The sequence below is a fragment of the Euprymna scolopes genome, chromosome 3 (assembly GCF_053919585.1).
Source record: "Euprymna scolopes isolate OS-2025 chromosome 3, ASM5391958v1, whole genome shotgun sequence".
In the NCBI taxonomy this organism is placed as follows: Eukaryota; Metazoa; Mollusca; class Cephalopoda; order Sepiida; family Sepiolidae; genus Euprymna; species Euprymna scolopes.
In genome coordinates, this window is record NC_136484.1 from 109,441,580 (window position 1) to 109,468,543 (window position 26,964).

Sequence of the window (26,964 nt, forward strand, 5' to 3'; positions counted from 1 at the left end):
AACATTTAGGTTTCTTCACTTTGATGTTAATCATATATTTGAGATTTCCATTTGATGTCTAGTCCAGATACTGATGATTGGACTTTATTCAAATAAAAATTGTTTGTGTCGTCTCAGAAACGAACGTACACTGAATCGTTGTTAATGATGAGTTCTTGTCTAAATAAATGATTTTCCGTAAATCATTTTACCATTTGATTGCTTCAGACACTTACAAGCACATACATGTGCATATATATATATTGATATATGTGTGTGTATTCGTGTCTGTGTGTCTGTGCGTAGTTTTGTTTCTACTTTATTTTTGTCTTATACACATTACTGAAAGTTTTATTCTTTATTTTGCATCACGTTCGCTGTTTTTTCTTGTCTTTTTTATTATTACGTTCGCTTATTCTTTATCTTCTTGTTTTGATTTACCTCCCACACACACACTTCTAAACAAATAACGTCTTACTTTTGGAACGATCCTCGTAGTTAAATATTCATGTAAAATCATAGAATTACAGAGTGGAACGATAAATTGTAGTCCTAAAAATACGACGTGATTCCATTTCCGTTTGATGAAAACCGGTTTACAAATCCCAAGAGCAATAGGAGCCTTCAATCATGTCTGAAAGTGATACAATCTTTAACGAGCGAGATCGGAGATGCGCCGTTGAACAACTCCTACTCTCTACCGATCCAAGTTATGAAAATAGGACCATTGCCAGCACCCTTAAAATGCATCGCTGCATTGTCACGAATAACGGAGACATGCCCAGGGTAACGAAAACAAAGTTTCCGGACACGGTTATGGTCTTTGGTGTGGTTTCAAGTGAGGACAACATCATGTCACCTTACATCTTCGAAGTCGACTTGAAAGTCAACACCAAAGTGTACGTGGATGTGCAGAGAATGTGGGTGATCTCCTGGTGCAATCAGGTGGCGGACCCTGGGTGTGGAAGCAGGACTAGACGCCGACCCACAAGTCCAAAGAGACCCAGGATTGGCTTCAGAAGGAGTGCTACGACTTTGTGCCCTCCTCTCACAGGCCTCCACTCCTCTCCTCACCTGGACTACTTCGTTTGGTCATACGTCGAGAACATCACCAACATGACCTCCCACAACCTCAAAACCAACCTGATCGTCTCCATCTGCCAAGTATTTACCGAGCTCCCGTCGGCGCTTGTAAAAAAGGCATTCTCCCAGTTTTGGACCCGTATCGAGGTAGTGATTGAGGCTGAAGGCGGTTACATTTAATAGATGCTAGCGCTACTACATAATCAAGTTACCTGAATTGATTTTTTAATAAAAGTTTTAAAATAAAGCTGTAGTGTTGTTATATTTAGGGCGACAACTTTATCGTTCCACCCTGTATTTTGAATTTTCCTATAAAAAGTATTATCAAAATTGCTAATGACCCTATGAAAAAAAAAATACGTACGCTAACTTTTTATTATAAAGGAGAGAATTTCATTCCCAGTTCGTTTTTGACATTTTTTTTTTTTTTTACAAGAATGTCAACCATTTATCAAGGCCCAGAGGCCACTCGAGGATAAGGGTTAATAGGTATACATTAGTCATTGTGATTTTAGCATAGTAAACAGTGGGAATTTTGAAACTTAGATTACTTAGGGGGACGATTCAATTAGAACTTGTTCACATTGGACTTTTTCTTTTTTTTTTCATAGGTATCAACTCATTATCAAGGCCAAGAGGCCACTCAAGGATAAGGGTTAAAGAGTGTACAGTAGAAATTGGACAATATAATAATCATTAGTAATGAAAATTTGTTAAATTTGATAACTTATATGGAACGGCTCATCAAGAACTTATTTACGTTAGACTTGAAGACAACCATATTGTAGTCAGCCGGAAAGCAGGAAAACGGAAGACAATTCCACAGGCGTGCAGTTCTAATAAAAAAGCTTTGTTCATGGAATCTACGTTTAGGGTTAGGCACAGATAAAGAGTGGGGGGGAATTATTGATAGTGTTTACAGCTAGACGAGTGTTTCTTGTGAAAGTTTTGCGAGGGGGGACCATAGATTGAAGCTCAGTCGAACACTTTCCATGAAAATAACGATACATCAGAGACAAACTCGCAACATCTCTTCTGTAAGATAGAAGTTGCAAGGAAGAGAAAAGGACATCTCCTACGAGGCTACGAAGTCTATTTTGAACTCTATCAAGGCATAATATAATATGGCTCTAGTTTAGTTTTTTTTCTCGCTAAGCCGCACACACACACAATGGCCGCACACGCACACACACACACACACACACACACACATATATATTATATGTATAAAGTTGACTTTATTTTGTCGCACTAACATTGATACAAAAAAACTCTACAACGGGCATATATATATATATATATATATATCATATGTATATACCAAAGTCCTTTCTCAATTTTTGGTCTATAGACTCGAAACTTCATATATAGGGGACTTGGATCCGTGGAACAAATTTGATTTGGTTTTATGCAGGTAAAAATAGCTATTAAGGGGATAAATTGAAAAAAAATACTTTGACAGGTGTAAGTTGACAAAAACATGCTATTTCTGCGCATGCGCAAATATGCATTAGTAGTTAAACGTCCTTTAATTTAAAACGCTTCCTTATTCATCTGTCGGTAGCTCAAACGAAAACGACTAAAGCTGAAGCGCTAAATGTATTTGTTTCGATAAGTTCCGATTTTTCCAATTCCCGATTCCGATTAATCGTCCCAACACTAGTTAAAACCTAGTGCACGATTTCGATTCTAAAAGTGTATAAAATTAAAGGCATAAGCTTAAGGGACATTAAGAAGTAATTAAAATTCAACAAATCTTGCTTGATTTGTGTCAACTATATATGGATTAAATTTAATGAAAATCTGAAATATTTGAAGTTACAAATAAAAAATTGCGCTTCACTAAAAACTAGAAACTAGTAATAAAACAAAGGTTTATGAATTTTCACAGAGAGCTTCTCCCTCCCTATCCAAATCTCTTTGCATTAAGCTAATTTTTATTAAATTGTTGTTTTTAATTCATAGAAATTAAAATAACATCTCGCGAAAACAAAACTTCAGTAAATCAAACATTCTCATAGTTTCATGGGAGGAAGATTAACCTATACTTTTCAAATTACGTCTAGCATATGTGATCTAAAATACACAATGATCGGTTAATTAGTTTAGGAATAAATCCTGTACATAAAATTAAACAATAATTATTTTTTATACCTAAAGACATGTTTAATCCCAGGTTAATATTTCCATAAGTAAAAAAAACAAAAAAAACAATTAAGTGTTAACGAGGTTAATGCAAGAGTGCTCAATACCAAAATAGGGCAAGATATACTTTTTATTTGTTTTACATAAGCATTTATATGTCGCTGCACATTCATGAGCATGTTTCGGTCAGCCAGTTACAAGTAACTAGAGACTTAACGTGATTAACTTTTGTATAAGCAATATCACCAAAACAGATCTCTAGTGACTCGTAACTGGCTCACGGAAACATGCTCATGAATGTGTAGCGACATATATTAATGCTTATATAAAACAAATAAAAACTATATCTTGCCCTACTTTGGTATTGAGAACTCTTGTATTAACCTCGTTATATCATCATTGGTTGCTTCACCTCTGGAAAATATTAACCATGTGTGCGTGTGTGTGTGTGTGTGTGTGTGTGTGAGGGGGGGGGGGGCACGCGCCCATGTGTGTGTCAATGAATAAACAATAAACTGATAAACATGTATTAAACATATATATGTGGTTTCGAATCTTGCTGATAGCACCCATGTTTAGGTGCTTATAAACAAAAATTGGTCTATTAAGTTGGATGAATAACAGTCAACTTAAGTTCAAATCGCAATGACAGTTCGCTGATTTCTTTATTTAAGGACGTATCAATAATTTATTTTCCATTAAGCATATCAGAAAAAAATATCGGAATTTAAACAATTTTCCTCTTATTCGTTTGCGCTTGTCCCCTTCGTCACTCTAAGCCACTCATTTTCAGGCTTAAAAAATATTACCTTATTTTATTTTTGGTTCTGTTAGTTTATTTTTAAATCTGTATTTTTTTTGTTTTTGTTTATTTTTTTTTTTAATTCATTCCTTTAAATTATTTTGTCTTCGTTGAGCGTGTTTAAAATGTTTCTTCTTTTTTTCTTCTTTTTCATTTCTGTTTCTCTTGTGTTTGATTAGCCCTTAGCCCCTTTTATTTTTCTATCCAACCTTAGCTATTACAGCTGCTACTATTAAAAAATCGGGTTCCTTCGCTGCAGACCCGTAAAAGTATGCCTTTCGCTGCACCTTCGTAAACTCTCCCCTCCTTTCCTTTTTATTGACATTCAACGTAATAATAACAAGACAGCAACTATCTTTTTATTTCCCCTTCTTCTTCTTCTTCTTCTTTTTCTTCTTCTTCTTCTTCTTCTTCTTTTTCTTCTTCTTCTTCTTCCTTCTCAGTCTTTTCTTTTCCTCTTGTTTTCTTCTACCAATTTTTCTTCTTTTACTTTTTCAGTTTTCCCTTTTTCTCTTGTTTTTCTTTTTTCTTGTTCTTGTTCTTGTTCTTGTTCTTGTTCTTCTTCTTCTTCAGTCTTTCCCTTTCCTTTTGTCTTTTTCTTTTTCTTCTTATTATTATCATTATTCAGTTTTCTTCTTCTTCTTCAGTCTATTCTTTATTCTTTCTTTTTTCTTTTTCCTCTTTGTCCCCCCCCCTGTTCCACTTTTCTTTCATTCATTGTTTTCTTTTTTATTTACGTCTTTATCTTTTCCTTCCTCCTTTTCTTCTCGTTTTCTTTTTCTATTTAATGCTTCTTCTTCTTCTTCTTCTTCTCCTTCTCTTTCTCTCTGAATTTTTCTTTATTTTTTCTTCTTCTACTTCTTTGTCTTCTTCTTCTTCTTCTTCATTTTTCCCCTTTTTCTTATTTTTTTCTTCATCCTCTTTCTCTCTTCTTTCTTCATTCGTCTCCTTTTTGCTTAATTTTTTATCTTTTCCTTCCTCTTTTTATTCTTCCCATTTCCTTTTTTTTATTATTTAATTCTTCTTTTTATTATTATTATTTTTTTCCAATCTGTTCCCTTTCATTTGCTTTCTTCTTATTCTTTTACTTCTTTTTCTTTATCAGTCTTTCCCTTCCTTGTTGTTTTCTTCTTCTTCTTCTTCGTCTTCTTCACCCTCTCTCTTTTTCGCTTCCTTCTTTTAATTTTCATATTTTCCTTATTCCTTTTTTGTTCTCATTCTTTTTCTACTTAATTCTTTTCTTTTTTACTCTTCTTCCCCACCTCCGTCGTTTTCCTCTTTTCCAAATTTTATTTTCTTGTCCCTTTTTCTTCATTTTCTTTTTATTTTCCTCTTCTCTTTTCATTCTTCTTCTCCAACATTTCCCAAGCCCACACACTCTTTATTTTCTCTTTACCTGTACTGATAGAAAACACCTTGCCTTGCCAGTGTAGAAATTCCTGGTTTGAACACGTCAACACAAAACAAAACAGAAATAAATCCTGAACTTGAAAGATAAATATGGCGAGATTTTAAAAAGTCTCAATAAATAATTGAAAAAAAAAATGTCACACAAAATGTAATTTTTCGAACGCATTAATTGTGCGACACTCACCATTCTTTAGTCCTTCAATAATTTTTAAATAATTTATAAGCGAAAATAAAAACGAGAAAAGCGGGAACAAGCGAGACTCGTTTGCGCATGCTCCGGCAAGTCGATAGGCAAAAACGGCACATTTCTATTTTCTCTTTCTTTTTCTCTTACACCTACTTCCCTCCACCCTCACTCTTTTTCTTTCACCCCCTCTCTCTTCTTTTCTCTCTCTCTCCCTCTCTCTATCTCTCTCTCTCTCTTTCTCTTCCTCTCTCTACACTACTTTCACTATTTATCGTAATAACATTGGAGTTAAACGCAACTCAGGTACACAACGGATTGTTACCTTTGATCGAATATAAAAAAACAAATACACCTTTAATGATGTACAGGTAAGTCTTTTCGATCACAAATACGTATAAGCAAGCAAAATTATTTCATTAGTACGAGTTTATTCAGGAAAACTTTTAAGTTATGATAAATACAAATTATGACATAAAAGTCATTGTTGTTATTTTGTCTGCTCCTACTCACAAGTAATGCAAAATTAATTCAACATACTTCTAGCATTATGTGTGTGTGTGTGTGTGTGTGTGTGTGTGTGTGTGTGTGTGTGTGTGTGTGTGTGTGTGTGTGTGTGTGTGTGTGGTCATGTTTGGGTGTGTGTATTTGTGTGTGTGTTGTATGTAAGCACACCTCTGTGCATACGCGCGTAAATACACGTTTGCATGAAGTAATTTGTTGTAACTATATAATGTATTTCGGTGGGAGTATATATATATATATATATATATATATATATATATATATATAGAGAGAGAGAGAGAGAGAGAGAGAGAGAGAGAGAAAGAAAGAGAGAGAGAGAAAGAAAGGGAGAAAGAGAGAGAGAGGAGGCGATATGGAGATAGAGAGACGAGCACCCTTAAAAACACCTGTATGCTTGTATTAAAATATACGTGTAAATACTTACAATACACGAGAACAAAATTCGCATACACAAGCAAGTCTATATATATATATATGCTTTTTGTTTATATTTTATATATATATATATATATATATATATACATATATATATATATATATATATATATATATATATATATATATATATATATATATATATATATATATATATATATATTGGGAGAGAGGGGGAAAAGAAAATAAGAGATAGATCGTACAAGCACGTGAAAAGTCATAAAAATAAAGGTGTGTTTTTATTACTAATTAAGATATTCCTTTCAAAAATGCATGTTTATATTTACATAAGAATATATATATTTAAATATATATATATATATATATATATATATATACATGAATATTTACATCTGCATAAATATATATACATAAGTATATATCCATATATATATTTACATATACATCAGAATATTTACATATACATAAGAATATATATATATATATATATGTATATATATGTATATATATATATATATATATATATAAATATGATTACTTCATTTAATCAGTATTTACTTCAACAGTGCTCGATACGTATGTAGAGCTAAGTAGTAAGTTATAAATTATATATGGCAATCATTCTGTGTAGCTTTTTTTACATAGGCATCATCACTTATCAAGGACAAGAGGACAATCGAGGATAAGGGCGAAAGAGTGTACAGTAGAAATTGGACAATATAGTAATCGTTAGTAATTGAAATTCGGTATTAATTGCCATATATATTTTATAACTTATAACTATATAAGAATATATATATGCATATATATATATATATATATATATATATATATATTATACAAACTATATACACAAACATATATATACACACTCATATATATATATACTTATATATATATACATATATAAGTATGTATATATATATATATATATAGAGAGAGAGAGAGAGAGAGAAAGACTGAGAGAGAGAGAGTGACAGAGAGACTAAGAGAGAAAGATAAAATCTACTTATGTATATTCATGTATAATTATTGGCAATGCATGATTAATTATATATAATCATTTTAATCATTTATATTTTATTTCCAGAATTTATATATATATTTATATATATATATATATATATATATATATATATATATATATATATATATATATATATGGGTATGTATGTACACGTCTATACAATTATATATTTACATAATTATATATATATTTACTTATATGTGCGTATAGAAGTATGTTTACGTGTACGTCTTTGTTTAAGACTTATAAAGCATGCTCTCTTGTTTTATTCTACTTCATTCTCTTACTCTTTACTACTGTTAAAGTAACTCTCGCAAATCGTGTCCTCATTTCAATTAATAGGCAGCACGGAACAAAATACAGTCACACATAGATACACACATATGTGTGTTTCAATGTGGATGTTTAATGTATACCTTATGTCAGCGTAAAATATAAGCAAAGTGCTCGATTGCAAAACCCAAGAACAGAATATACGTTCACGTGCACACCATACACCTTAAATTGACCCTTAACTGCGAAGTACGCAAATATAAACCGAATTCATGCACATGTACCAACGCACCCCCCTTTATATATATATATATATATATATATATATATATATATATATATATATATATATATATTTAATACCATTATAGACAAGACAAAACCATATATTGGTATACATAGATTTATTTGTCGATTAAGGAAAAGCTCTAATTAAGAGGGCATATACGCTTTATACCAAGGTATTTCGAAGCCTAATGCTTCTCATCAGAGGACGTGCTAGTTCGCGAATATTTCAATACGACATCTACCTTCGGGGATAATTGGGGAATATTAAGGTATTTGGTGTACAGGGGATATATATATATATATATATATATATATATATATATATATATATATATATATATATATATATATATATATATATCTTTTTTCAATTTTCTTATCAGTTTCTTCAAGCTGGGGATGGAGCATCATATCGGAAGTCAGATATGTACACATCTATCTTTGTAAGATTATAACCGTCCCTTTAAGTGCAATTGTTTGAATCTCTTTTGCACTTGGTTCACCGGGTATATTTTCCAAGTAGATTTTGAAATATATGTCTACGTACATTCGTATTGGATGAAGTTAAACTTATTATTATGCAATAATTAGTGTACATTCATCTCAGATCCAATAATGCTCAAGAGCAAAATAGTTATGAGGTTGATTTTGTTCAGATTGGCTCAGAGGAATTCGCACAGACTGAAATTTCGAATTTTTCATTAGATACAATAACGCTTTCTAATGTGGGTGATAAGCCATTTCCTCAAAATGGGGTACTCTGTATTGCGATATAAATTTTAAATTACCTCAGTCTAGAAGGATTTATTCTGACCGAGAACTGAACAGATGAGGGTAGTATCAGAACAGATATTATATTTTGATCTTAGCTAAATGTTCAACGACAAACACACCGTACCCTTTTTTTAGTTGCACATACAGATATAACGTGATACTACATGAATCTGTCTGGGGGGGGGGGGGGTTTCAACTATTTGAATTATTTTGTTTGTTTTTTTTTTAATTTTTAGTGTCGTTTTTTTATTTATTTATTTATTTATTTATTTATTTATTGTTTTTTCTTTTCGGCACTTTGAAGAACAAATGTTTTATAAATATTATTGCACAAAATAAGGGAGAGGCCTTAAAAAAAAAGAAGATAAAAATTAAACAAAGATGTATATTTTTAATGCGTGTTCGTTATGGATAAATTGACAGAAAATGAATACAAATGAGATTAACTTAACGGTACACTAGCGCTTGTGATTTTTTTTTTTTTTTATTAGCGCCGAAGCGTACCGGTGTTACCTGGTAACACACCTGCAACGACACACAATGTTCCTTTGTTTGCGGATCCATCTCGGTTTGATGCACAACTACAAGACTATGGTTACACGGTGAAATAAAAACACTGGTTATTAAAATAAACACAGATGATAAGTTATTAATTTAAATAGATTTTTTTTTAAATTTATATAACCTTTTTTAAGTTAGCACACGTGTTTGCATAGTAATTCAGTAGTGTATATTACTACAAGAGAACTATATATATATATATATATATATATATATATATATATATATATATATATATATATATATATATAGTGACGTAATTTGCACGCATTTAATATCAGTAATTTACAGTTTTAATTCGACCACTCACCACTAAAAACTCTTATTTAGGTATATCATTAACAGGTGACTACCGGATTGTATGTCCACTGACTTGTTTAAAAGTAATGATTTTCATACACACCCACACAAACACACACAAACGCACACACACACTCGCGCGCAAACACAGACGCATACATAGTAATAGCACGAACCTGGATACTTAACCAGACAAGATTAATTGTTTTCCTGTAATCCAGTAAGTCTAAAAGGCCAGAAGCCTTTTATTCCGCTTCAATCTCTTCCCCACAGAAGAGACGCGCGAGCCTGTCTCTGCTCTATCGCTATTTGACCTAATTCCAATCTATGGTCCCCCGCCTAGTCAAACTTTCACAAAAACACTCGACTAGTTACAACCACTATAAACGATTTCTCCCACTTTCTATCTGCGACTAAATCTAAACGCAGATTCCATGAACAAAGTTTCTCTCCCAGAACTGCCCGCCCGTGGAACACTGTTCTGCTTAGCGATTAAAGACATCATGGTAGCCTTCAAATCCAATGTAAACAAACTTTTGTTGAGCCGTATCCATAAATAATCAAATCCTACCCAATTTATACCATTAGCAATTACTGCACTACAACCTTACTTTCAGTAACCCTTATCCTTGAATGCCCTTCCGGCTTTGATAAGTGGTGATTCCCAAGTAAAAAAAAAAAAGTTATACAATAACATACTTAAGTGGTCAATTTAGGAGAGAAAAACTATTTTCTCAACTTCATTACTAACTCGGCGTTTGAAAGGTAAAGAAGAACCTTAATGGAATATTCAAATATTTATGTATCTCATGTAGCGATCAATTGAGCCACAGGAAGGGGGCATCTTGATTTCTGAGAACTTCAACTGAATTAAAATGAAGTAAAAAAAAGAGACACACACACTTTTATATATATATATATATATATATATATATATATATATATATATATATATATAAAAGTGAACGTGTCTGTGTGTCTGTGTGTCTGTGTACATTTCCCTACGCAATAACTCTGTCAGTTTTTAGTCTACAGATTCGAAATTTGAAATACCGGGTACTGAGATTTGGGAAAATCGATGTGACGTGTGTCAGCCAGAAATTTGGCTGTTAAGGGGTCAAATTTCAACGATTTGACCTTTAAGAACTCTACCAAACTCCTCCGACAAATTTGGGTCTAGACACTTGAAATTTTAGATATAGGTTCCTTGAACATGGATCTAACCTAATAAAGTGATTTGAGCCCGAAACAATAAATTTTAAGGGGTCATAATAGGGGTCAAAGTTTAAAAAAATTAACCATTTTTTTTTGTTTTTTTGCTTTTTTTGCACAGCATACACCTCCAAACACCCGAGCAACGCCGGGCACCCCTGCTAGTATATATATATATATATATATATATATATATATATATATATATATATATATATATAAGAATATAAAAGTGTGTGTGTCTCTCTTTTATATATGTGTGTGTGTGTGTGTATATATATATATATATATATATATATATATATATATATATACTTTTGGGGGGGGGAAGAAATCCAACAGAGTACTTAATTATAAGGAAAATCCGAAAATAGGAGCGTATTTATATTTTGTTTACAGAAAGTTTTTAGATGAGACAAGTAATTGGTACCGTCAGTTTCAAACCTAATATTAGGACCGTTTTAGATACCCATATCAAGCACTCTTCAGAGAGAGAGAGATGAGTATTGGCTTAAGTATTTATTAATAATTAAATAGTATACGGCAAGTGGGATACAACTCCTACCTTGTGCCCATTCATGCTTATCGAAATTAATTGTTAAACGAACATTTTAGAATTATTTTATCTTTATATAATATATATATTGATAAAATTTTATCCTTAGATCCTGGATCTAAATTCATCAATTATATATATATATATATATATATATATATATATATATATATATATATATATATATATATATATATATATATATATATATATATATATATATTGTAAAAACAAAATCTTATGCTGATGTTTACACGGTCTGGTGTACAATGAAAATATTATAATATTTCATTTGTAATTTTCTCGAGAAATGTTGTCATTAAAACCACGTTAAAATTATTTTGCAATTATATATATATATATGTATATATAATTGCAAAATAATTTTAACGTGATTTTAATGACAACATTTGAAACTATTGCATAAACAAGGCTTTATTCAATGATAATATTGTTCTTCAGAAAATTTATTTTTCCTTTAAGTTATTTTAATTTTGATAACACGGACTTTAGGGTTTTTTTCCGTAATGTTTTTGAAATATTTGATTTGTTTTTTTAATTAACATCCACAAAGCTTTATTAAAGCAAAACTAAATTCATGTTTATTTTCAGTATTTAAAACTAAACTTTTAGCAAATGTGTGTGTGTGTGTTTTTTTTTTTTTTTTTATTTGTTTACACAAAAAATACATTTTCACTGTGATTTAAAACAAAAATAATTGTTTTATTACAGTCATTGGTCATTAATTAAAAAATGCTGAAAACGTTATTGAAATTAATTTATTTTCAGAATTGTGGTAAATTTTTAAGTGAAGGTAAGGGTCAAAATGTTTATATATGTGGCAGATCGGCCATTTATTGTGATGTACCGATTATTATTGGAGAGAATTCTTTACCGATTATGATATTGTACCCATAGATATGCATATTAACGAATTCAAAAGTTAAAAAAGTGACTTGTGGACGATCAGACAGAATCGAAGCCAAAACATTTATTGCGCTAGTGGTGTTCGCTACTATAATACGTAAGGATGCAGGGATTTTAAAACTTAAAAATTAACACAGTAAAACGTATTAATGTTTGCGAATGCTTGGAGAATACTAATTTAATCGAATTGCGCTTACCAAGTTACATTTTTTCCATTTTTACTATTACCTATTATATATATATATATATATATATATATATATATATATATATATATATATACAGAGAGAAAGAGAGAGAGAGACGTAATGGCTTCCAGGGGGGGGGGCAAAAATTATAATATCGAATACATATATATATATATATATATATATATATATATATATATATATATATATATTGCAGTAAGTATTTGAGTAACTCACATTAATTATTGCTTTCTGTTTCAAATATGTCGTTCTTTATTAAAGTATCTAAATTCATATACAGGTATAATATATTTAATTGTGATATATATATGTGTGTATATATATATATATATGCATGTATATATGTTAATTTATCATATAAGTATTATCTATGCATTATAAATTATAATGCATAGATAAATATGTATCTATGTATAACTTCAAATGTTTCAGTGTTATTTTCAAGCATTTATATTCATATAATCGTTTTTGCCCATGCTATATATATATATGTGTGTGTGTGTGTGTGTGTGTGTGTGTGTGTGTATAAATTTAGAGTTTTGTGCATTGATATTCATATTAAAAGCCCTTTTTATCTATTTATTTAAAAAGAAAATACAAGTATTTTTATATATGGGTCGTTGAATTGCATTTATCTGCAAAATATCTAGCTAATTTGAATATTCTTTTAAACATTTATTTTAATTTATTCCTTATTAGTTTGCGGCATTTTGATAGGATGATCATCTTTACTTAACTCGCACGTGTAAATATATTTATATAATTATATCTTGAGAGTATATATGCATATATATATATACATATATAGAGAGAGAAAATAAATATACATACACACACACACACGCACACACACACACACATATATATACATACATACTTTTCCAAGTATATATTCTTAGTTAAAACAATCAAATTTGTTTTTAAAAAAAGTACTCAATGAAGGTGTATTTCCACACTCAGAGCATGGATACTGAAAAATCATACTGCAATCATTATTTTTACTTTTATTTTTATCATCTTTCATAAGCATTGTGTATATAGTCGATGCTGCCATCATACAAATCACCAGAATTAGGTAAATATTGGAGACACACACAAATAGATGAAACAAAAATGAAAAAAAGTTCCTAAATTTTTAAGGTGAGGAATGATTATACGTATAATCTGGATTCTTAGGACTACTGTTTCTATCTTGAGTGTTACTTTTATAACGTTTCAGCCGATGTATCCTCAGGCCCTCTTTAGAGGCATATTGTGGAACTCGAAAATCTTTCTGTCAAACAAGGGAAAATTTTATTAAACCTTTATCCTCTAGAAGAGTGTAAATTTACAACTGAATTTTACCAAATACAACACACCACGCGTCCTTGCAGGACAGAAAGATTCCCGAGTTCGACAGAAAAATGCCCAAGTCTGATGAGATAAATCTGAAGAATGCTGGATTTTTAATCGACCGAAACGTTGTGAATGTAACCTTTTAAAAAGTACGAAAAAGGGTACTTCTAAAACGGTAAACATAAACTCCATAAAATTAAAAATACTAATTATATAAGTATAAATAATATAGAAATTATTTTAATAGGACTAACTATAAATATATAATCATAATAAATAAATAAATATAAATAAAAATAAATATAATAAATAAATATAATAAATAAATATAAGCATATATAGATACATAGAGAGAGAGGAAGAGGGAGAGAAAGAAAAAGGTGAGAGATACAGAAAGAGAGAATAAAGAGAAAGAGAAAGAGAAAGATAGAAAAAGAGAGAGAAAGACAAACAAGAACAAACCAAGTTATGTATTAAACAAGGTATTGTCGTTATTGCGAGACTTCCGCTGGATTATATATATATATATATATATATATATATATATATATATATATATATATATATATATATATATATATTAGACTACCGTGACCCGTTGGGTCAGTATGTTATATTAGCTATGGAATTCATATATGAGCGTGAGACTTGTGACGTAAAGAAAATATTTTTTTTTTACATAACAGAAATATTTCTATGAAAGTATATTAAAATGAAAAATCATGGACGGATTACTCAAACATAGAAAAAAAATCCTCCCCATTCGTGCAAAGTTACCTATTTTTTCGAATAACAGCTCGAAAATCCAAAATCAAACATGATTTAACTCGGAATCGAACGCCGACGAACGTCATTTAGCGGCAAAAACGCACATGAACCTACCGATGAGAAATATAAGAATGAAAACCCAATATTAGAATCCTTCAACCAAGTTATAGAAACTTAAAATCTAAAAAAAAAATAATCAAACCTGAAGCAAAAATATAAAACCTAAATAAATAAAATAAAATAAAACTAATATTGAAACAGATTGGTAAATGTGTCAAAAAAATAACCGTTCTCACACAACTATTTTGTATCTAGAAATGTAACCAAAAATTAAAAAAGAAGGAAGGAAGGAAAAAGGACGGATAGAGAGTAGTAGTATTAGTATTAGTATTAGTAGTAGTAGTAGTAGTAGTAGTAGTAGTAGTCTTGGCTTTACTATAATTGTTCTTGTGTTTGTCAACGGGTTAAAGTTGTAAGAAAATAGCGACAGTATAGTTGTAATAAAGAATAGTTGCAAAACACCTCCACTCTTCCCATGTTAAATAATAATTTCGAAATAATAACGTTAATATTTCAGTGCACAGGTAAAAATCTGCAAAAGAAGCGATTTGTGTTTATTTGGTTACGTTGTTATGGGTCAATGTTTATGCGCGCATGCGCAACCGGATGTCATAAACCGGAAAGTGGGTTCCATCACTCATTACAAGATCATTTGAGTTTTATAATTATATATATATATATATATATATATATATATATATATATATATATATATATCACTTGATGGTATACTGAAGTCGAATTAAGTACACACACACACAAAAGGTAATATAATTTACTTAAAACCCATTTGGGGAGGATGAATAGAAACTAAATAAAAATTCTATATACCAGATATATAATTTATAATTATACAAATGTCTATTATATAAGAAATATATGTGTGTGTGTGTGTGTGTGTGTGTGTGTGTGTGTGTGTGTGTGTGTAAACATATAATTTTATGAATATAATTATATATATGTAATTTCATGTCTACAATCATTTATTTCATATTTATATAATATTCAAGATGGTAAGAATTTTATATGAAATAAATATCTCTTATAACAACCATTCTTCCTTTCATCTTTTTTAGATATTAGAATAAATATATAAAAATATTTTTATACATACATTTTTATATTTACTATATATATACATACACACAAATATATATATATATATATATATATATATATATATATATATATATACATTAATTATACTTACACTTATAGCATAAACGGAGACGATACATATATATGCACATATACATATGCATATATATATGGATGAGGTAACTTTTATTTTCTGTACATGGGATGATCATCTTTAGTTTGCCATTACGTATAATTATATTAATGCAGATATTTTACATGATTTATACATGCGTAATATTTGCTTAAAAGGATTATAGTAAACACAATATATATATATATAAATATATATATATATACACACATATATATGCATATATGTATACATATATATATATACGTATATGTATGCACACACACACACATATATATATATATGCATCTTGCTGCTTAATTTTACCTTAACAATGTGCCATTTTGTATCATTTTGTGCCATTTTGTGTCATTTTGTTGGCTTTTTATCCTTCTGATGAGAAATCCTCATCTTTGAAAATCCATTAATTAAAGGTTAGTATTGCTGGAACACTTAATAGTTTCATAAATTTTGTATTATATATATATATATATATATATATATATATATATATATATATATATATATATATATATATATATATATATATATATATAAAGTATGTACATTTTAAAAAAAACTTCTAAACACTTTCATAAAAATTATTTCAAAAAGATGTTTCATTGTAAAAATGTATTAAGTTAGAATCTAAAAATACAGAAGGCATAATATATATAAATGTATACATATGTGTGTATGTATATATATATATATATATATATATATATATATATATAGAGAGAGAGAGAGAGAGAGAGAGAGAGACATGAAGATATAGATAGATATATACGAATACATATGTATATATATATATATATATATTATTATTATTATTATTATTATTATTATTATTATTATTATTATTTATATAAATTTAAAATCTACAAATTAGGATGTTAACTGATTTATTATTATTTGGAAAATCCCTTATTCCGGAGTTTCAAAGAACGCCTTCTTCTTTTCAGTAGAAAGATATTTGCAAAATATTATTCGTATTTAAGGCAGAAAATGAAATTGCGAAATATGAGGCGAATTATATTATTAATAATATTTATATTCTATTTAACTTTACAGCAGAATTACTGTTTTAGTAAAATTAACTATAACTCCTTTTGAATATATATATATATATATATATATATATATATATATATATATATATATATATATATATATAGTATAAAGGAGCTGTGAACAAAAAAAACGCAAAAACAAAAATAAAGAATGAAGTTTAGATTCCCGGAAGGAAAAAAATATTAATTTTAACCTATCGCAGACTAAGCACCTATATAGTCCGATTTCTTAAAAGTTCACAATAACCAGAGAGAATTCATTTATATATGGATGAAGAAAAAGGCCTTAACTAAAATTGTTAAATAGACTTAGCACTTGCATAAGCCGATTTTCCAAAAGTCTTCAATTTTAAACCAGGATTTAACTACATAAGGATGAAAAGAGAAAACCTTAAAATTTTGTAAATAGAAAACGGGGATCATCATATATATTTTTTGAGCGTGAGAGATTATATAATTATTTTCACAGCCTAACAACGTCGCAGACCACAAGAGCCATGACAGTAAACAAACTGGAAATCCAAGACTTGAGTTACTCATCTCGTCTTAGACTTCCAGTTTGTTGGTTGTCATGGATTTTGTGGGCTGCGACTGTGTTTGGCTCTGAAAATAATTATATATATATATATATATATATATATATATATATATATATATATATATATATATACTAGCATTTCAGCCTGGCGTTGCCCGGGTGTTTGGATGTGTATGTTGAGCAAAAAAAAAGGAGCGGTCAATTTTTTTAACTTTGACCCTATTATGACCCCTTAACATTTATTGTTTTGGGCTCAAAGCAAGTTATTAAGTTAGATCCATGTCCAATGAACCTATATCTAAAATTTCAAGTATTTAGACCCAAAATTTTTGGAGGAGTTTTGTAGAGTTCTCAAAGGTCAAATCGTTGAACTTTGACCCCTTAACAGCCAAATTTCTGGCCGAAATGGATAACAAAGATTTCCCCAAATCTCAGTACCATGTATATCAACTTTCGAGTCTGTAGACTTAAAATTGACAGAGTTATTGCGTAGGGAAATGTACACACAGAGACACGCAGACACACAGATACACAGATACACAGACACGTTCACTTTTATAGATATACTAGCATTTTAGCCCGGCGTTGCCCGGGCATTGGAGGTGTATGTTGAGCAAAAAAAAAAAGGGGATCACTTTTTTTAAACTTAGACCCCTATTATTACCCCTTAAAATTTTTTTGGGCTAAAATCCAGTTATTAAGTTAGATCAATGTCCAAGGAACCTATATCTAAAATTTCAAGTGTGTAGACCCAAAATTGTTTGAGGAGTTTGGTAGAGTTCTCAAAGGTCAAATCGTTTAACTTTGACCCCTTAATCGGCAAAACCGATCACATCGATTTTCCCAAATCTCAGTGCCATGTACATCAAATTTCGAGTCTGTAAAATAAAATTTGACAGAGTTATTGCGTAGGGAAATGTACACACATAGACACACACACACACACACACACACACACTTTTACTTTATATATATATATATATATATATATATATATATATATATATATACGTTTTATTTTTTATTACCGTATCTCTCTTATGTAACTTAACAGAAAGATACGGCAATAAAAAATAAAAAGCATATTTGCTCTACAACATTATAGAGCACTTTCTTCAGTTTTTATTAATTACCATTTCCACTAAATATATATATATATATATATATATATATATATATATATATATATATATATATAGTAATTTATAAAATATATATGGCGATTAAGCTACACTGAATATTCTGCGTTTCATCCACTGTAGGATTCGTCAGGCTTATGCGCGAATTTTGTGGTTGCTTCTTGTTTTTATATATGTTGAGGATTTCTAGTTAGCCAATCAGCTTTCTAGTATATTAAATTTGTGTGAGTAAATGAAGTAGTTATATATATATATATATATATATATATATATATATATATATATATATATATATTGAGTGAGCGGAGGGAAACAGGTAGAAGGTAAGATAAACGATAGAGATAGAATATACCTTTTTAGCTAATCCGTAAGAAATGTCTCATGGTTGCATGTTTCACAATAGTTTCTAGAGTTAATTCATTTTTAGAATTTACATATTAACAAAAAAAAAATGAAACTCTCATAATTGATTTTATTTTTTATAAGAAAATTCCTGTCACATGACAGGTAAAATTTCATATCAGAAAATCTATCAAAAGTTCGAGCAAAAACAAATCAATAATTTGCTAAATGTTAAACCAATAGAAATGTTTTTTTTAATCGAGTCATCCGCATTTTAAATTGAAAGTAATATGTAAAAAGATTTTTAAAAAAAATTTTTTAATTAATATTGCGTAAAATATATACGTATATATCTATATATGTAAATTCGTATTCCTGTCTGTTTGTTTGCTTGTTTGTTTGTTCACAAGTTGATTAAAATGTATATAAAAATCTGTTACTTTAGCATATTATTCATTCCTATATATACTATGATTATTGCAAAATATAAGATTAAAGAGATGACGTCATTTCCATATTTCATTAAGGAAAATCGACTTTATTAAATAGCGGTGTTATTGTTGATAGTGAGAGAATTATTTTAAGTGTTCTATTTAAGTTTATTATTTAAATTTGATTTATATTGATAACATATTTAATTTAATTAATTTTTACCGACATCGATTTTTTTATGCATCGGTTTGAGTTGTTTCCCTTGGGCACGAACGTTGTTTTTGTTTTCTTTTTGGTGAATATTAAAACTTAAAACTTTCAAGCACTGGAATTAGTTTAAATAAAATAATTTCCGTGATTTCGCGATGAACGTTGTGGTCCAGTGAATTTTTATTTTAAAATAAACAAACAATCCAATTCAACTACGATTCTTTATTTAAAAAAAAACAAAAAAAAAACTTTCATTTACGTTTTTTTACCAGTTTTTTTTTTCTTCACATTTTTTTTATATCGTAACTAATTTTTTCTTTTACTAACGCAATAAGGCATAACTCATCATTTTTATAACATAAAAACATATTTCGGTTGACACAAATTCTACTTTGGTATTTTTGAAACTCAATTATGTACAGTCTGTTTTCCTTGCAAGAGACCGTAAAACAAATCTTTCTAGACTGAGGTAGCATAAAACAAATTCGCTTACACTGGAATATAGTCATAAAAATGTGCTCAATATCCGGAGAATAGCTTATCTTCGTATCCCTTCTGTCGAAATATCAGATGGAGAGTTTGTCACGTACTTCTTTTTTCGGGGGGGGGGGATTACATTTTCGTGTTTTTATTCGTTCTTTTATTTTTGAAATTTTTGTTGGGTAACGATAGATGAAAAACTGCTCAATATTCTTACTATAGCAGGTGTGGCAAAACCGAACTTCATGTCGAACCTGGCAACGCTGGGTAGCCATGCTAGTGTATATATATATATATATATATATATATATATATATATATATATATATATATATATATATATATATATATATATATCGACTGGTGTTGATCGTGACACCCTGCACTGAAGATTCCCAAAAAGAAGAAATATTAGTGTCTGTAGGTAATTAATTATTATAGTATATATATATATATATATATATATATATATATATATATATATATATATATATATATATATATATATATATATATACAGTAGAACCCCATGATACGGCATTAAGAATTAGTAACAAAATACAGTACAGTTTATAATACACATGCATATAATCAAATAACATTTTAAATAAAATCGATCGTAAGGCGGGGCAAATACCGTAATCGGGGGGCCAAGAAAAGCATCGTTTTTAACATCATAACCTGAAAAAAACCCGTATTCCAGGGCAACCGCATCCCAGGGTTCTTACATATATAAATATAGTAATTTTACTAACTAGCTCTACTTACGTATTGAGCACTTTTGAAGTAAATACTTAAAGTTTACGCATAAATCTATACTTTCGTATATTAGTTTTATGTGAGTAAATTAAGTAGCTATATAAATATATATATATATGTGTGTGTGTGTGTGTGTGTGTGTGTGTGTGTGTGTGTGTGTGTTTCATTTTACTTCAATTAAATTTCTCAGGAATAATGTGGCCTCTTTTTGGAACTAACACTTGATTCCTATATGAGACACATAGATATTGAAGTGTTCAATTAGAATTCACCTCTACCACTCAAACGTTGAGTTAATAAAGAATTTATTAACATTAATTTTCCTCTCTCCAACTAACCATTTAACTATATTATACTACATCGTCCTTGTTGTCTCTTGGTCTTGCTTTAATTCAAGACAAGAATTAATCTACTCTGGTGGAATATCCAGTTTGTTGCTGTTACTAGAGGCAACATCATCGGAAAATCTGTATTATTCCACATACAAACCAGTTCGGGCTAGATATACAGAAATATCTTATTTCGATTCGAATACTATGTTAAGTTTTATATTTGGTCAGGTTTTACTTGTATGTGGAACTTTTTTCATGTGAAATGGTCCTCAAAAACTTCTGCACATAGACACTTGACGATAGTGTCTAGTAGGAATTCAAGTTCTCTCCAAATTTAGACTCGATCAGTAGGCATTTTAATTCCTTTCCGTAGACATTTAAATTTTCTCACTAATACACACATACCCACACACACACATATATATATATACATATATATTTTTTTTGTTTGCGTCTGTGTCTGTGTGTATGTGTGTAAGTGTGTTTGGGTATGTTTGTGTGTGTGTGTGTGTGTGTGTGCGTGTGTGTATGTGTGACTGTGTGTGTGTCTGTGTATGTGTTCAATGCATTTTAAGATAGATAATTATGCTTTATTCTACTGGCATATATAACGATAGAGTTGACACTCTCCAACTAACCATTTAACTATATTATACTATATATAAAAAAAACTATCTAAACAAATTCAGGAGTAAGGAACCTCTTTGTGTCTATGTTAGAAGGATGAATTCAGTGATTGAAAGAAAACATTCCATGCGATATTGAACAAATATTCATTTCAATTCAAATATTGATTTATTTGGAACAGTTAAGTTATAGGGAAATAATAGTAGCATGTTTTAAAACTACATTAAGAAACAATTACTTTGAATCAATATAAATTATATACAAAACAGTTCAATGTATACAATATTTACATATTGACTATATACAACATAATTTATAATATATAGAATATATACTAACTAATGTATAATATATATATATACAAACTAATATGCGAATAAATTCATATACACATTAAATTTATACAATATATAATTTTTTTTACAATATATAATTTAATTATATATAATATGATACATCATTTTTATATGAAAATTAATATACAAATTAATATGTATAATATATATATATATATATATATATATATATATATTAATTCATAGATACATACAAATTAATGCAATATATACAAATAGATTTAATATATACAAATTAATTCAATATAGACAAACTTGGGCTCACCAGCTTGAATTGAAACCGAATCTCAAACTTATATATATATATATATATATATATATATATATATATATATATATATATATATATATATATATATACATATATATTTATACATGTATATATACATATGTATATATATATATATATATATATATAACTTTAGTTCCTCCAATTATAATCGAAACAGAAACCAAAACTTATGAAGAATTCTTGATAAAATTATTTATAAAAATAATAGATTACTAATGGCGCCATCAGCTAAAATCGAAACCGAGACTTATGAAGAATTCTTTATAAAATTATTTTTTAAAATAGATTATTGGAGCGTCATTAGCAATAATCGAAACCAAAATCAAAACTTCTGAGGAATGTTTGGTAAAATTATATATAAAAAAATAGATGACTTAAGTGCAATCAGCTAAAATCGAAACCGAAATCAAAATTATGAAAAATTCTTAGTAAAACTATTTATAAAAGATTAAATGACTTAAGTGCCATCAGCTATAACGGAAAACGACGCCAAAACTTATAAAGAATTCTTAGTAAAATTATTTATTACAATAATGTACATTACAATTAAACGACCCAGGTGTAAGCGTGACACAGAAAATAACACACACGCTATCGTATTAATATATAGATCATCATCATCATCATCATTGGCAGCAGCGGTACCTGTGTAAAATTCTATATTAATTTGCATAATTTACTCGTTATAATAATATTTCCTAGGAAATAATAAATGGATGTCAGAAACAAAGAAAAAATGGCTTCCTTTGTTTTCTTCCATAATATGAATGTTTTCCTGACAATTATATAATTGTCAGGAAAACATCGTTTGAATGAAAAAAAAACTAATATGCCCCTTCTTTCTATATTTATTGAAATTTCAATGTACTAATATAATGTTGCTAAAAACAATAAATATTCTTTGCTTACTTATCAAAAAATAATTGCCAACTAAGTATTGTTCAACACAATTCAAATGAATGTCACATTTCAATGTACATTTACTTAAAATTGTATTATTTTAGTCGATGGAATGGCATTATTAAATTTTGGAGAATTTTTTTTTTTAAATGAGTAAACTTGAAATTTTTTATCTCAGCAAAATTACATTCATCACTGATCGTCATAATTTCTGATCGGATGATCTCAATTTTTTAATGTTTATAAAAAATGTTTAGGTTCATATGAAATGTTTTTTTCGTATTTCTATATAGAGTATTTATTATGGAATAATATTTTACTCCATTCATAAACTGTATATTTACTGAGTTGAGAGTTTATTCATATGAATCAGAAGTAACCTCAACTGAAGTTAAATTGGTCATATTTTTTTTAATGTAAAACTTACATTATATATTTTTTTATACAGATATATTGTATTATACATTTTAACTAATAATTGCCACTTAAATTAATTTTTCCGGAAAATTAATGAACATAATATTTAAAGAAATGTTTTGGCAAGTTATCATGTTTCATTTAATTACTTTTCGTTAATGTCTACAAAGCTATTGCATATATATATATATATATATATATATATATATGTGTGTGTGTGTGTGTGTGTGTGTCTGTGTGTGTGTGTGTGTGTGCAAAACGAAGCAGATAAAACGGTAATAAAAAATATATATTTGCTCTGCAATAGTATTGAGCACTTTCTTCAGATTTTTACTAATTACCATTTTTTGCTATATATATATATATATATATATATATATATAATTATATATATACATATATATATAAGCAATATGACAATAAAATTACAAATGAATACTACATAGTATTGATATATTATAAACTATTTAAAAAGTAATAATACTTATGAGTTATACATATAAATGCAGAGAAATCAACTAACGTAAATCATTACTCAGCAATGAAAATACGGTTCTCTATATAACCAGCAGCATTCATTAGCGAATATGTGAACATAAAAATAAATTCCGTTGTTCTTAGTAGTGAATGAATTAGTGCAGGAGTGTAATAGCTGACAATACTAATGATAGTTGGAAATCATCTAGTGTATATATATATATATATATATATATATATATATATATATATATATATATATATATATATATATATATATATATAACGCAAGCTCCTTAAATCTTTGACAGACTATGGATACCCACGAAGGGGTGCCTGTGCATGAAACTTTTGTGGCAGGAGGTGCGCAATCGCCAACCATACCTCTCCTGGGTCGACATTGTTAAATACCAGTGGCAAGTTATGTATATGTAAAGATGACAGGAAACAAATGCCAAGATAGTTGGAGAGAACATACAGCGCCTAGAATTCCCAAATGGTCACCCATCTGGCTCAACATTGCTTAACTTTGGTGATCTAATGAGAACCGGTGTGTCAAGGTGATTATATATATATATATATATATATATATATATATATATACGTGTGTGTTTGTGTTATTTATTATTATTATATATATATATTTATTATTATATATATATATATATATATATATATATATATATACGTGTGTGTTTGTGTTATTTATTTGTTTTTGTTTGCGATACTTTTGAATGAGTTCAATTATTTATGTGAAAGTGCATTTATATTTATATAAATTCGAGTTGTGAATAATTTTCTCCTTTACCAATTTAGTACCTCCAAATGGAGAGCGACGTATACATTGTTTTTAAAATATAATTATCCACTGACACATGTTTTATCGTCTACGACTAGATTCAGCCACTCTGATTAGTCGTAGACGACGAAATACGTGTCAGTGGATAATTATATTTTAAAAACCATATATATGTGTGTGTGTGTGTGTGTGTGTGTGTGTGTGTGTGTGTGTGTGTGTGTGTGTGTGTGTGTGTGTGTGTGTGTGTGTGTGTGTGTGTTCGTGTTTTTTGGATTAATAATGATAATAATAATAATAATAATAATAATAATAATAATAATAATAATAATAATAATAATAATAATTTGAAAATTTTCGCAAGGACCGAAAATGAACTCAAGACATTAATAAACAGCACCAGAATCTTCAGGCAGGACATCGAAATGGAGTTTGGTATGGAAAAGTGCGCACTACTAGTGATAAGAAAGGGAAAACTGGAGACGACAGAAGGCATGGAACTACCCAACCAGTCGGAGATGAGGGCGCTAGGGGAACAAGACGCATATAAATACCTGGGAGTTCTATAAAATACTTGGGAGCAGACACCATGAAAGCAACAGAAATGAAAGAGGGGATTGGAAAGGAATACCTCAGGAGAACAAGAAAACTTCTGGAAGCTAAATTATATAGCAGAAACATGATAAAAGGCATAAACACATGGGAAGTATCACTAGTTAGATACTCTGGACCGTTCATAGGGTGGACTAAAGAAGAACTGAGACAGCTAGACCAGAAAGCCAGGAAACTCATGACCATGCAAAACGCACTACACCCGAAGGACGATGTTGACCGTCTCTATGTGAAAAGAAAGACGGCGAGAGAAAACTGGTCTGCATAGAAGATTGTGTGAATGACACCAAAAAAGAACTAGAAAAATACATAACGCAAAACACTGAAAGAATAATCATGGCAGTGAGAGATACGGAAAAAATCAATAAAACAGAAAACAAAGAGACAAAGGATAAAACAAGAAAAGGAAATGGGAAGAGAAACAACTACATGGAAGATTCATAAGTATGACAAAAGATGAAAATAACGAAAACACTTGGACATGGGTGCAAAAAGGACGCATAAGATGAGAAACTGAATCCCTAATAACCGCAGCACAAGAGAACTCGATACGAATCAACCATATCAAAGAAAAGATCGACAAAACACAAGAAAACAGTAAATGCAGACTCTGTGGGCAAAGAGACGAAACGATTAACTATATAGTAAGTGAATGCAGCAAACTGGCCCAAAAGGAATACAAGAGCAGACAAGACCAAGTGGAAAGAGTAGTACACTGGGAATTATGCAATAATAATAATGAAAAAATAATAATCATCTAATAAGATTAATAAAAATAAGAATTGCATTATTAATTTAAAAATAAATATGTTATTAATATTTGTTCTTATTCATAGAACCCGGCTTACTTTTCTTTTATTAGATATACTTATGGTGAAGATTTTTTTTTTTCAATTTTTAAGATAGATAAACAAGATTAATTAATTTTATTTCTGATGACGTTGTTTCTCTTGATTTAATCGTATGCTTCCTGGTGTCCCAATTAAAAGAGTGATTAATCAATGGCATTAATCTGTATAAAATAAATCCGCGTTGTTTGAAACAAATAAACAGAAGTGAAGCCAACGTCAGGAGACTGCACTCAACGTTTGTGTTGATTTTTCACTATTTTACTTTTGCATAATTTAATTAAAAGTTTGATTTAGCTGGGAGGGTGCC

At 29.1% G+C, this 26,964-nt stretch overlaps 1 protein-coding gene across 2 annotated transcripts in view; it reads left to right on the plus strand.

The window, feature by feature from the left end:
- Nucleotides 1-5,840: 5,840 nt before the first annotated feature.
- LOC145258091 (uncharacterized) overlaps nucleotides 5,841-26,964 on the plus strand; it is a 448,867-nt gene continuing 427,743 nt past the window's right edge. For both annotated transcript variants that reach the window (XM_080115832.1, XM_080115838.1), the window contains exon 1: nucleotides 5,841-5,974. The gene's annotated coding sequence lies outside the window, so the exon portion shown is untranslated. The remainder of the gene's footprint in view (nucleotides 5,975-26,964) is intronic.